This window comes from Bactrocera neohumeralis, chromosome 5 (assembly GCF_024586455.1).
Source record: "Bactrocera neohumeralis isolate Rockhampton chromosome 5, APGP_CSIRO_Bneo_wtdbg2-racon-allhic-juicebox.fasta_v2, whole genome shotgun sequence".
NCBI classification, from domain to species: Eukaryota; Metazoa; Arthropoda; class Insecta; order Diptera; family Tephritidae; genus Bactrocera; species Bactrocera neohumeralis.
The window spans coordinates 4,259,006-4,274,527 of NC_065922.1; the positions used below are offsets into that span (position 1 = coordinate 4,259,006).

Sequence of the window (15,522 nt, forward strand, 5' to 3'; positions counted from 1 at the left end):
TATATTTCTCAATGAAACTCAGAAATTTTGGGTGGACAATTTCTGCAAGCGACTCTTGGACTTAGCAACTGAACTCCATCTGGTATCGCAAAGGACCAAACTGGTCTATGCGTGGCTTATTGACCTACCAGATTAACCTAACCTATTTAGAGCAGATAAACTGACAAGAAAAAGTACCCTAGCTTCGCTATTAGTAGAATGGTAAGGTGTCAGTGCTACCCTCTCCTCGTGTGTTCTACTAAAGGATAGCTGGGCTTCACCAGCTTGACCATCGGTGGGCTACTCCCCGCCTTTTGCCCAAAAATCGATCGTAAAAGATCCAGTGAGCCTTTTCCTCAGCAACGCTAGCATCTCCCTAGTTGTGAAGGTTCTAAACGGCCATTGGCATCGGCAGCCATGCTGTAAGATTGAGAATCTTACCGCAAGACTAGGTGGAAACATCTCTGCACTTTCTTCTTCCTTCCCGCGTATGGGAGTTTAAAACTCAAACGCTTGAGAAGTCACATCATCAGATATCCCACCGAACTAGAGGAAATAGAAACTAAATATTAATTACATGGGTTTCCTCGGGTAAAAAACAGCATTTTTTCAAAAAAAAAAATTCTCATTGGAAAAATATTTTAAACCCGGCCATTGCGACGCCATATCCGGAGGCCCCTCGGAAAAAAATGCACCCGCGTTAGCGGGATAACTCCTTATAGAATCATCTAAAGTGAAAAAAAGTGTTTTAGGTAAAACCTTAACTTACAATTTGGACGAAGGAACAAACACTGAAAATTGGAATTCTGGTAGACAAAGGTTTTTACAAAAAAAAATAAAATTTCAGTGAAAATTTCGCGACATTTTTGTTTTTTAAAAAGTTTTAATGAAAGAAATTGATTTGATTGAACTATAATTGTATCTCAAAAAATAAAATTTCATGAAGATCGGTTGAGTAGTTCTCAAAAAATCTTACCAACCGACCTCAAAAAAACCCATTTTCAAGAAATTTAAAGACGTCGCAGTTAGTCTAGCTAGCCACGGGCGCACAAGTTCTCAAGGCTGTATCTCCGAAACTATTACTCGGATTAACCTCAAAATTTAGGACAATATTCTAGAAGTGTCGTAGAGTTTAATAAAATATTCAAAAAATTCGATTTTTGAAACCCGTAAACCCATGTAACCCCTTAAGGGGCTATACCAGTGTAACCCATGAAAAATTAGCCAATTTTTTTTTAAGAAATGTTTCGGAGTTCTTTGGACATAATAAGGTATATTTTCAGCTATATTTTAAGATTCTTTTTTACGTGCTGATGATGATTCCGACCGAATGAGTAACTGAAACAAAAAAGTTCAGAAAGGTTATTAAAGTTGAATGTATTTCCTATAGAATGACCTACGATTTTGGAAAAATTAACAAAATGGCGTAGTTCAAAAAAAAAGTTTCGTTTTTTTGGGTAAAAACTTGCCGTTGTTTTAACCAATCAAAAAGATCGTAGGCCATTGTATAATAAATATATTCAATAATACTCAGTTTCAATTTGAAGTCGATCGGTAAATTTCTCGTTGACTTCGAAAACTATAAAATAAACGACCATGCCGATTTCTAAGGATATTTTTGAAAATATAAAAATTGAAAAAGCAAAAAAATATTTTTTTTTGAAATTGTCACACTGGTGTAACCCCTTAAAGATATTTCAGATATTTCCTTAATTTTTTCAATTAATGAATTGTGGAGAAAAATTTATTAATTGACTCATGTTTGAACACATTTTGATTTATTAGGACATTTCGTTAATAACTATGGCGGTGTTGAAAATAAAGTAGCGTTTTCATATATTTTATATTTTTGCTTGATACCAGGGTTGCATCGTTTTGGCTACTTTTTCATAGTTTTTTGTTTCTTTTTGCAAACATAATTTTTATATTTCTAGCCTCCAGTCCTCAGTCTTTTCTATCGTTTTTATATATTATATATTATACATTATTTATATATTATTTTTTATTCTTAATTGTTTGCCTGATATTTGATTTCGTATTGACCTTGAAGAGGTTAGCCGAGTTTGCTCGCACGCGCATAAAAGTCGTAAAATTCATTCCACTTTTTTTTTTAGCTTACAACGGCTTGCATTTTAACATTTACAACAAATTTTGTGCTTTAACCGCACACTCACACACGTACCCCATATTGAAGTGAGTGCACTCGGCGACTCTTGGCAAGATTTGCAAACTCGCCTGGTTCCTTTCGAACAGCGCGAAGAACCGCTTGAGCAAACTCGTTTGGGAGCACCGCTTTTGTTCTAGTAAATAAATCTAATTAACAGCAGCAGGCAGCGGTCATACATCTTATTAATTTATTTTAATATAATAAAATTTTTATAAATTATTAAATAAATTGATGTATTATATTCTCCAGCCAGCGGCAGGCAAGCAAGTCTGTTGCTAGCTAGCAACTAAAGGTTTTTCGCGCCGCTTTTCATGCATTGTAAGTGTGTACGTGGGTATGTGTGCATGTGTGCATGTACTGTTGTAAATGCCGGTTGAGCAGGTGTACAAATTGCGCTGACTTGCATGGCTTTACGCCTAATTAGAAGATTTAGCTACACACATGCACATGTACACCCTGTATATGTGTTTGAATAAGTCGGAGTTTGGAAATTTGTGTGAACGAAATAATTAGACAGCAAATTGTCGAGATCCGCATGCTCAATGTGGCACTTTGGGGCGCGTGGGCGGCGGGGGGCGGTGGGGCTATGTAGCACACTTGGCAACAAAAGCACATTTTCGCTCCTGCAATGACATTGGCAGACCACAAAATGGGCGGCGCTTAAAGTTTATGCAATTTTTATTACAACGAAATTTATTTATTTCGCGTTGGGATGAAAAAACCGGCTGCCGGCTGTCCCCTGCACTTCCACTGAAATAAATCAATTGAGTAATAGTTTAAGTTTAATAACATGCATATGGAGGCATTTATAGAAAAATAATTAAATATAAATTTTTTTCATAATAAGCATTATTGTGTGTGTGTGTGTTAGGCGATTATTATAATAGTTGTTGCACATATACAGGGTGTGTCATCTTCTATGTCGGCATGTAATAATTGAGTAACTTTAACATTTACCAACCGATTTATTGTTTGGACGTGCTGCGGAAACCCCAATTCCACGCAAAGCAAACCTTGAATGACTTTTTTCTGTAATATAGCTCCAATATACTTAATATAACAATATATTGACGCTTTGCATGGAAAATGGTCGTGCGGTTCTGTGAACTCGACGTGCATATCGACAAGGCTCGTTGATAAACAAAATGACAGCATTTCTGGAAAATAATCCATGCGAGTTAATATTTCTTGGAGAAAAAGTTTTCTTTTAGAAATAAAACGGGGCATTTGTTGTAAATTTTAACGCTGGAAAAGGTCTTAGTGGCAGTTTATCATTCATATAAAAAATTTCTAAAAATCTGTTGTCAAAAGCATATCACTCAGTTTGCCACGATTTAACTTTTTTGACTGCTTTTTGTGGAGTTATTTGAAAAGAAAGAGTACGTCAGCCTTTCGCGGGCCATTTATGACCTCCTTGATGTATAAATAATATTATAATATCTCATTTTTATAAAGCTGTCCTTCTTTTCAAAGTTAGTACTAGGCGCTTTAACATACCGGCATGAAATATGGCGCACCCTATTGAAATATATAATTACCTCTTATTGCGGAAAATAATAATCAGTGAGTTTTTGTTGTATTTTGCTATAATAATATGACATACAATAAATCTAGTCACAAACAGATAAAACACCAATTTCGAAAAACACATGAAGTGCCCTTAACTTTTGCTATTTTTTTGTTATTTTTGCTAAACTGAAAGCTTTCTTTGTTTTTATCATAAATTGAAATTGAAAAAAAAACTTGAAATTGCCTATAAAATATAATTGCTCTGCTTATCGTTAATGAACTCTTATCTGTTTCTATATCTGTCTTTTGATAAACGTTCACTTATTTTTATTTTTGCTTTTAAGAGAGGTCTAACTTTTGTTAATGATATATACCATATTTTGGAAGCAAAACTTGATAATGCTTTCGATAGCATTAGAGACAGGTTTTTCACAGTGTTAGGCAAAATCTACTATTAAAAGTTTGCGGATGCATATAACTATAAGTCTATGGAAATCCTGTAGAAATCTAGGCGAAGGAAATGGCTTTAATTTGAATTTTTTTGGAACAAAGCTGCCACTTATCCAAAAAAATAAAATTGCGAATTTCAAAATTGCTGCAGAAGTTATTCATTTTATATAGTAAATTAAAAAACCGAAAACTAAGAGTGCTTTATATTTGTTGTAGTAATATATACATATATCTTTATATATAAAAATCACGTGTCACGTTGTTTGTCCGCGATGAACTTCTAAACTGCTGAACCGATTTTAGCAAAATTTAGCACACTGTGTCCAGTTCGAACCAACTTAGAAGATAGGATAGTGAAAACAATCCATAAATAAAAAAAAAAACACTGAAAACTCTATTAAATGGCCGCTCTATTAAGTGGGCATTTTCATTAACCATACACATTGGCCGGTCCCACAATTCTTTGATGTTTATAAAGTACTATCTATTAACTAGACAGAAAGGCTGGTAACCAGACATTGAGAAAGCAGTCTTAAATTCGTTATTTTTTTAAATGAAATTTATTTGTATGAACATATTCAAAATGGAACCTCAAGTACATACAATCCTTTGCATGCTTAAAACGACAAAAAAGTTTTCGCCTTTATTCGTAAATAAAATTTTTACTGTATTGATTAGTTTGTTATATGGATGGGTCCACTAGTCTATTATATACATTAGTTTCTATTTCGAATAAAAGTTTCCACCATTTTTATAGAGCTTAGGCAAGGCAAAGGCTACCAACTTGCTTAGAGCGAGTTTCTGCAATATAGGAGTTTTGGTCCGTTGATTACCATACTTGTTACTTTAGTAGATTGGCATGGATAAAAAATTGTTACTGAAAACCAAGAAGAAAATATCTCATACTAAGACTTGAGATCTCGAGAACGATATAGCTTTAGATCGGTAACCATATCACTAAGAACAATATTTTATAATTTATCTAAAAAATTTTGCGATAAACTCAAGCAGAATTCATGACCAGCGTCTGCCACAATAATTTAGCTTTTTTTTTGAATTTTCTGAAAGAGCCATGAGTTTGCCAGTTCAGACTTTAGCTAAAACCGTAAACGAGACCTGTTTTTTTCGTCAGCTTTATCACTTTCAAACCAAGTTTCGGCTTTGTAAGTACCCTTTGAAATGTTTCCCGTTCTTATTTGCTGCCTAAAGTGCTAATGTGCGTACTGTACCAGTACCAGAGTGTTCGAAAATCCACGCTTTCATTTAGCTGCCGCCATTACATTCCAAATGCAAACACTTTTATTTTATACACTTTTTATATTGCTTGTTTGTTTGCTTTCCCGACCCTATTTTTTCGGGAGAGTACATAGATAAGATTGCGTCGTCGTCTGTTGCCTGCTGCCTGTTGCTTTTGCTTTCGCGATAAGATAAGCTACACTTTTATAGATTGGATATTTTCGTCGAAATGGCGACTCTTTGCATTTAAGTGCACATACACTCGCGTACATGTATCGAGATAGAGAGTATGATTGCTTGGCTGTATTTCCAGGTATGCAACGCCACATTTTTCTTAATTAAATATTTACTCATAGGCTGTTTTGTCGTGCTGTTATTAATACATGCTCGGATCCAGTGGAAAGCTATGCACACATGTATGTATGTGTGTGTGTAACAGCGGTATGAGTCAAGTGATTACCGTTTGGTACGCTCGATGTCGGCCATTTTGAAGATAACATTTAGACTGATTCACACCAACCACTACCAATGCAATGCACGTTTATATGTGTGTGTGTGTATTGTAAATATATGTTTAATCTGCTCAAATGTGCTGGGTTTAGGGTGTCGAAAGTAACATTATAGCAACGGGTTTGGCTAATTGTACACCCAAACGTGCCTGCGAACTCAAAAAATAAAAAAAAAAAAATAAAACAAAAAAAAAAAACACTTGTAGCACTCCAACATCATGACTGTACATATCTATGTACATGGAGATACTTGTATATTCATGTGTATACATATATGGAGTACAATTCCCACCGTTCAATCAACGCAGGTGCGCCCGAGAACTCCAGCCATACTGTATAATAATAATTTTACATTTCCTCAGCCCACTCCACGCTGTTTTCACAATTCTCAAGTATAATTTATGGCTGGAATTCGCTTATCTATTTTCACGCAAATATCGAAAGTTTTTGTCATCGAACATCGTGATTATGACAGCTCTCCGATAGGCTCACGCTTCAATCAACTGGCACTTTACCACGCTCTGATAGCGATGGTTCCTAGAAATAGGTCTAAAATGTTTATTAGAGCTACACCAAGAACAATCAAGTGGCACTCTTTAAAGATTATTTCGTAAAAAAATATTGACAACTTACATTTGAAGTCTTCGTGTGTCCGAAAGCAGGGCGACTTACAGTTAATTACGTATTTAGTTATTAATTTATCTATAAATCTAAGATAATAAGTGTTACATATATAGCGCATGGCTTACAATTTAATGATAATGACATGAGTCAAAATGATTATTTATACATATAAAGATTTTTTTTTTAATTTTATACTTTTCATAAAATTTTATGACACATTTCGCAAGAGTATGTGCAAAGTACAATTTCTAACGGGACTTGCAGTCTAAATATAAGTTTATAGCCAAGTTATTTTCTTCCCAATTAGCGGGAACAAAATAAACAAGCAAAAAAATTACGATCTTGAAAATTTTTTTTTTGTAGTTATAATGACCTCTAATGAACCCAATATGTATGTACCCTTTTGATCCACCATTTTTTGCAATTTTTCCGCTAGAGACATTATTCCATCAGTGTAAAACTTTTCTGGTTTCTCGGCGAAAAACTGCGACAAATAATTTTCACAGGCTTCTCTTGAAGCCAACTTTACTCCATTAAGGGAGTTCTGCATTGACCGAAACAAATGGTAGTTCAATAGTGTAAGATCAGGGCTATATTGTGGATGCAATTTCCAGCCAAGCTCTCCCAAATTTTGCCGAGTTATTAAAGATGTATGTGGTCTGGCGTTGTCCTAATGGAAGACGAAGCTCTTTCTGTTGATCAGTCAAAAACGGTCGCTTTTTTCGATTGCTTGCTTCAATTACATCAGTTGTTGACAGTAAAATGTAGAATCAATCGTTCGACCAGGCCGGAACAGCTCATAGGGGTTGAATCCTTTTCAATCCCTCCAAACACTGAGCATAACCTTTCGAGGCATCAATCCTGGCCATTTGTTCAGCTTCACCACGTTTGGACCATAAGCTTTTTCGCACATTATTGTTGTATTTGATTCTCTTTTCGTCTCCTGTTACCATTCGTTTCAGAAATGTTTCGATTCCATTTCGTTTCAGCAAAGAATGGTAGACGTTAATTCGGTCCATTAAATTTTTCACAGACAATTCATGTGGTACCCAAACATCGTGCTTCTTTTTGTAGCCAGCATTTTTTTAAATGGTTCAACACCGTTTGATGACGAATGTTAAGTTCCTTAGTGATGTCATGGCTGCTTATGTGAAGGTCCTGGTCAATTTTCTCTATAATTTCATCGACTTTTTCGACGATAGGTTGACCAGAGCGAGGTGCATCTTTCACATCGAAATTTCCAGAACGGAAGGGAAGCCCAATATATTCTCTTCCACCCCCAAATGTAGGGGGTATTGCCTACAATTAGGCACATTATGTTAATTTAATAATAAAATATATAAATAAAATAAATTAAGCACTTATGACATAAATAGTACTCTGAAATCCGAAACTGCTTTAATATTTAACTCAGGAACTCAATTTTGCTTCAAAAATATGCTCACCAACTTGCTTGCTGTTTGTTTTACCATAACTGTATTTGCATTTATCGCTTGCTTCACTGCTCTTCTTATCGCGAAACTTATTTGATATTAAAGATTCCTTGATTTTGTTGTTATTACTGTTTTTTAACTGCATGCAAGCTTTATAGATGCCGCCCAATCTTTACCTTTCGCCTTATCTGCAGCAATATCTGCCAACGCTGCGCCGCACCCTCGCTGCGCTGTGGCCCAAGTCAAGCAATGTAGCCTCCAACACACCCACAAGTGTCAACGGCATCTGCAATTGCAACATTTTTCATTATGCGCCAGTGACCAACGATCGCACTGTTCCTTTAATGGCGATCGCTTGCGCTGATAATCTTATCAACGCCGCAACGCGCCAGTCGGCGCAAGCATCTTTGCCGTTGTTGCATGTACACATGTGTGTGTGTGGGTCTGTAAATACAAATATTTGCCTTGTAGTTCTGCACATTTCTATTATTAATTTTGCGCATTCGTGTCTGTTGAAGCCCAATCGAAAAAGCCGTCATCGCCGCTTGTCTGCTACAACAAATTGCTGGCTTGACTTTGGCAAAGCGGCCGCCGAGGCAGGTGCGCAATTGATTTCGATCTTGAATTTAATTTCGCTTCAAGTATTATAATAATATTAAAGTGCTATTTGTGAAAAATATGCTTTTAGCTTACAATGGCCCCCAAACTGCAGTCAGCGCTCAGCTGGCGCCAGCTGTTCAAGCTGTCACGGCCGTTTTGTGGCGCAGTCTTATCTATTTCTGACATTTACGCTGTGGAACTTCCTTTTTAAAAGCTGACAATTTAATTCTGTAATTGCCTTCAGACCAAGCTTTGTTAGATAGTCTCTTGTTTATTGCAGCATGCCTTTGGAACAAGCGCAACATTGAGTTTGAGAGGCAGGCTTGGCCGCGATTTTGGTCGTAATTGCCAAGATCTGTCCTGTAATTCATTTGTTAAAGCATTTGCTGTTGAAATATTTGACTTGGAAGAATAGCTAATTTCTAGAGTTTCTGACTTCTAATAAAGAAGCACTGTGAGTATATCGCAATCTGTGAAATCCATTAAATCACGCGGGTTCAGGTTGTTGATGATGATGTGAGGTCTTACGGGAAGATAGAAGCTCCTGACATTATTAAATGTTCACTTAAAAGGAGTTCATAACTTTTTCGATAGAAATATCAACACTTGTCTGGAGGTATTTCCAACGTTGCCTACATTTAGGCGCATTTTAAAAAAACCGAAATATTGATGGAACTAAATGACTGCACAAATCAAAAAAGTAGACATCAAGACTTATCAATAAATGAGGCTTTTAGCTGACAAAAAGTGACAAATTTGAGTAACCACTTATAACATACATTAAAAAAAAATAAAAAATTTAATAAAAATTCAAAACTGAAAATTTCCGAACCTTCTCTGCCCGGATTTCGTTGGCCGATATTTGTTATATTTTTTAAGCGATTTATTTCGACATTTCAATGTGACATTTGCTTCTTTCGATGCACATAATTTACGATACCCTAGCATTTATATTGAGTCTCATATATGCAGGAGTGCTGAGTGTACATGTGTTCATATGTATATATGGTATAAATATGTATGCTTCGTGCACTGCATATAGCCGTGGCTCCACTAATAATATACCGTTTTTATTGGGTTGTAAAACTTGCACGCGAACCATTTTTCACAAAAGTGCCAATAGAAATGTCTGTATGTATGTGACAGTTTTGAGTGAGTTTTATGCATTTGCATTTCCATTGTGCGCCAATCAGGCAGCGCTTTGACCGAGTATAATTGAAATTTGTTGGAAAATGTGTCTCGCATTGAGCAATTACTAAACCACAAATGCTCGCTTGAGCAGCGCTCGAAACTTGTAGGTGGAATTACAGACGAACGTGCATACATAATTAACATAATTTATTTAAAAGTATTTCAATTAACGCTTTTGGTGTATATAGCCATATGAAACCATATAAAATATTCTTTGCTCAAATTAATTATTTTTCTTCAAACAATAAGGGCTGCTTTAAGACTATATATGTATATGTATGTACCATTAACGATGCCGCAATTTTTTTTAACATTAATTTAATTTAAAAAACTCAATTCTTGTAAATTTTGTTATATATTAATTAAAAATCATTATTTCCAACTTTGAATTATTTTGAATATTTTTTATTACAATAATTTTTAGTTCTGTTGCTTTGCGTTCGACTTGCTTGTTTTCAATTAAAATTCATTGCAACCATCTCGCTTGTTTACCACGTAAAATATGAGCTTAACTACAGAGCAGAGGCGCTTTGACGCTTACGTAAAGCACGCTTGATCGCCTCCAAGACACCAGAGTACACAGTTTGGCGCCCAAGTTTTTAGCGCTCGCATCTCTTATTTGTTTACATATTCACATAAATATGTGAAATTTCGCGATTGGCTTCATGCAATATCATTTATAATGAACCGATCGCCGAAAATATTTTATAATTGTTACTGGTAAAATTTATGCTATGTTTGCTATGTAGAGAGTGCCTTTCTGTAAAAAGTCACTGCCCAAAGCAAGCAGCTCAAGCTTCAATTGAGAACACGAACTCTGCAAACGATTTCTACATAACTGTTTTGAGTATGGCCTACAATTAGGCACACTACCAAATGTCACACAATTTTAGCGAAGACACACACCTAATTTGTAAGTATTGCCTACAATTAGGCACTCTATCAAATGTCACATAATTTTAGCGAAGACACACATCTATGTGAAGTTGAGAAGTATTACGTTTTTAAACCACAGTTATTTTTCTCGAATTTAGCATTTAAAACTGCTAATTTTTTCCTATAATTTTATGCGCAGCTGCTCCTCTGTGCGCCACTGTTGCTTCGCTCAATTACATACATATTTAAAAGGCTCATATTTCATTTTAAATGGCCAGCAATCACCAGGCTTATCGCGAGCATAAAAATATTAATGGAAATAGCGACATTATTATTAAAGAAACCAACTGACATTTATTGGCTCTCAGAGCAAGTGTTTTGCGCAAATTAAAAAAAAAATAAATGAGTTAGAAATATGTTTGTATTTCACTTTTTTGTTGCTTTCTTTAAAAAACAATTTGCGCAGCTGTTTTGTGGTTTATGGTTTTCCGTTAAAACCGTTATGGGGTTTTATTTCCATTTATTACATTTATTTGGAAAAACAGCATTCTCATCTCGAAATTTCGGTATATAAACACATTTGGTATTTATTTGTGTGTATTTTTAGATTCAGTAATAATATATATTTACAAAATAATTAAAAAATGATCGAATGTAGGGCATACATAGCACAATTGCGACAATAGCTCACTCTAACTTATAGAGTCGAACGAAAAACTCACTTCGATCCAACAACTTGGGGTACAAAAAAAGAGTTTAACTTTAGTTTCGACTTCTGATTTTCGATTTCCGATCAATAACGATTAATTGACTTAATTTTTTTTTGTGAAAAGTAAAGATCAGTTGATCAGCGTCCAAGAATAATTGAAAGACAATTATTGGCTGATCATGATTACGCTGAAAATTGAAATCACTAACTAAAACAAAATCTGACGAAGCATTTTAGTCAAATATATAATTGTGTACGTGTTATACATAGTACTTACATATGTTTGCCTGGCCTCCTTCTGTGCTTATGTTCGTCGTATGCAATAAATACTAAAATTTATGTTAGAAAATAATTAAGTACTTGCGGTAAGTGCGGTGAATTTATGTTATAAGATTGCCCACATACATTTGTATACTTTTATACCCAGAAAAAAGTATAATTTATCAAGAAGTGTGTAATTCCCAGATGGAAACGTCAGAGACCCTTTGAAATATATATGTACATGTACGAATGATCAGTGTGACGAGGTGAGTCAATTTATTCATGTCTATCGGAACGTCTTTATATTTGTCGGAACCGCCGACTTCGGACGACTTCAGCATATATGTAATTGGGTAGTCGAAAAAGTCTTTTCGTATTTGTAATCAAACTTCAACTATTTTTTGTTTTTATTTATAAAGAACTTTAATGAACCAAATATGTGCCATTTTGGTCGAACACTTTTTGCCATTTTTCCGCTAAAGACATTATTTCATCAGTGTAAAACTTTTCTGGTTTTTCGGCGAAAAACTGCGGCAAGTAATTTTCACAAGCTTCCTTGAAGCCAACTTTACGCCTTTAAGGGAGTATGGTAGTCCGTTGGTGCAAGGTCGGGGCTATATGGTGGATGCATCAAAACTTCCCAGCCAAGCTCTTCCAGTTTTTGCCGAGTCATCAAAAATGTGTGCGGACTAGCGTTGTCCTAATGGAAGTTGAAGCCTTTTCTGTTGATCAGTTCTGGCCGTTTTTTTCGATTGCTTGCTTTAATCGCATCAGTTGTTGACAGTAAAATGTAGAATCAATCATTCGATCAGGCTGGAGCAGCTCGTAGTGGTTGATTCCTTTCCAATCCCATCAAACACTCAGCATAACCTTTCGAGGCGCCAATCCTGGCATTTCGACGTTTAGACCATGATCTTTTTTGCATGTTGTTGTTGTATTTGATCCACTTTTCGTCTCCTGTTATCATTGGCCTCAGAAATGGGTCGATTTCATTTCGTTTCAGCAAAGAATCGCAGATGTTAAATAAAATTTTTCACAGACAATTCGTGTGGTACCCAAACAGTGAGTTTCTTTTTGTAGCCAGCCTTTTTCAAATGGCTCAAAACCTTTTGATGATGACTGTCAAGTTCCTTAGCGATGTCATGGCTGCTTATGTGACAGTCCGGGTCAATCTTTTTCTATAATTTCAACGACTTTTTCAACGATAGGTCGAGCAGAGCGAGGTGCATCTTTCACATCGAAATTTCCAGAACGGAAGCGAGCGAACCACTGTTGTGCTAAACGAACTGATACAGCATCGTCTCCGTAAACTTCACAAATTTCATTGGTGGCTTCTCTCTTTTATACAAAAATTTCAAAATATTGCGAATTTCTTCATTATTTTCACTTCATTATTATTTTCACACTTCTTTCAACTTCACCGAATTTAATTTTTTTTTGGTTAAATGAAGCTCACCTTTCCAACACTATATGGTATGACACAATGTGATTGGTAGCACTGGAGATATACGACAGCAACGACATCTATTGACAAAATAAGAAAAGACTTTTTGGACCTAACTTTTGTCTTAAGAAATTTATTAAAAAGTTAAGAGCAACAGTATCGAAACGAAAAAAAATGCGACGCCAAGGTTTCAAGTTTAGAAATGAGTTCATTTGTCTGTCTGTATGCCTATGAGTTTGTGTGTGTATTCAGAGTTGTATGTTATGTATTCATTGCTTTGCGCCAGCGCCGATAAGCGCAAAGGCAAATGCACATATGCGCTTTTTTATTATAGATAAATGGCAGGCAGAAAAAAAGCAAACGAATGAAAGAAAAAACTGGCGAGGTGCTAATTGAAATTAGTGCGCTAGCGAAAAGGTGGTGAAATTGTACGCGTAATTGCACAAAATATGGCGAACGTGCACACAAAGCCAAAAGCCACAACTCCAACAAAAACCTCTAGAGTGGAAAGTCTATATGTTCACACACACTCACACCCAAAAGGGTGCTTAATAGCAAATTCATAGAATATATACTAAACGTCTGTATATACATGAGTTTAATGGTGTAATGAACTAATTTTATTTTATTATATTTTTTTGTGGGTGTCATTTTATCTGCGCTTTGTTCCAAAGCGTTCCTCGCAAAAATCGCAATTATCAGGAGCGCTCCAATAAATAGTTAATATATATGCAAATTGGTAGATGTGTGTGTATGTATGTATGGGTGAACGTACATATACACTTGTATTTAAACAAAGGCAAAAAAATGTCTGGGTTATAAATATATTTATGTATTTATAAAATATGCATCAGCAAATGGCTGCTTCCAAAGTTAAGCAGATAAAGTACAGTTACAGCGTGTTTCAAGGTTGCTTTGTGCTCTTTTAAGGCACAAATTTGTTATTTAAAATACTTTTTTTCTAAATATGTATAAGTGTGCTTTATGACTAAAAACGAATATAGAAAGACTGTGGTTTGATATTAAAACTACTTTTTCAAAATACTTTTGATACGGCAGTTGGTGGTGTGCATCTGCTCTAACCTCGCTAACAATAGCATTGAGTGTCTTTGTGTTAAGACTGGTATGGGTGACAGGCCACAACGGAATCGTGGGAAACTGTAAAGGTGATGAGCTAGCAAGCAAAGGCGTCCTAGAACCGCAATCGGTAGAATGGGAACAATATTGATGGCAGGAGATCTAGTGATCTAATTGGCCTCAGTAAGGCTAGTTTCTCCCCAGTTTTGGGGCTTTTAACAGGCCATTGCACTAAGGCTAGAAATCCTACTATAAGCCCTCTGCAGAAGCTGTATGGAAGAAGATTAGGTGGAAACAACTTAACATTTCCTTCTTGACTGTCCCGCGTTGGGAGGTCAAAACTTAAGCGCTTGGGTGAGCATACCTTACGTGCGATCTTTTATCAGCCATCTAACCTACCTACGATTTCAACCCTGGAACTAGAGAAATGTTTGGAAATTTTTTTTTTCAAGTTTGCCTGACAAAAAAAAAATCTATTTCTGTACCACTTTTTTTTCGAATATGGCTAGTTTCAGGCATATACTAGTCTATAAACAAGACTCTCTAAAAATTTCAAGTAAATCGGTCTAGTAGAGTCTGAGAAATTGTGGGTATCATTTTGAAAAAGACAGTTTCCAGAAAACGCGTTTAAAGTTTCAGTTCCGGCCGTATCTGTATATCTCCGAAAATAATTCGAATTTTCAAAAATACTTTTGTAGACATAATCTTAAATAGTTAAAAGTTTCTATAAAAACTTTTTATTTCTAAACTAGAATATTCCTTTTGTGTTGACCGCAGAGCAGAAAAATGGATTTGGTATCCAAAGCATTATAATGCAAAGCTATTTATACTAATACTTGCAGTCATCGCCAGACTTAAAATATTTCGATCAAGCCACTGTGCAAATATGGATCAGATTTCGTGATTGCTATTAAGAAATTTCAGAAGTATAATATGATATATCAAAGGTACATACATATTTGAACAATGTCTTCAGAAATTTTGATATAAAAATGTTGAAAATTTAGCCGTTGAGACCTCATCTTCCGGGGTGTCTCACAAAAGAGATTGGTTCATCCAAAACTAAAAAAAAATATTCCGTTATTACATACATAAATCTCGTGTTTGAAGGAAGGAAAAAAATAAAAATTAATGAATTTTTTTCAGAGTTTGAACAAAAGATATCAAGTTTTGGTAAAATTTTTGCTATTTATTGGCTTAAAAAAATAAGTTGTAATGAAAAAAATCCTTCGTTCAGTAACCAGATAATGTCATTTTGGAGAAGTGTACACCATTCGAAATAAAGTGGTCGAATTTTCGAGAAATGTGTCCACCGACTTAAAAAAATGGAGCTTTGAGAAAAACGCATTTAAAGTTTAAGCGCTACACCGATGTGTCCTGATGGGCGGAACTTCCGAAGGATCTATCTCTTACAATTTTAATCGGATAGATTTAAAATTTTGGAAGAATATGTTTAA

The 15,522-nt window shown here is 35.3% G+C and overlaps 1 protein-coding gene across 2 annotated transcripts in view; it reads left to right on the forward strand.

The window, feature by feature from the left end:
* LOC126760370 (thyroid receptor-interacting protein 11) overlaps positions 1-15,522 on the forward strand; it is a 50,818-nt gene that overhangs the window by 22,854 nt on the left and 12,442 nt on the right. The window lies entirely within an intron of this gene.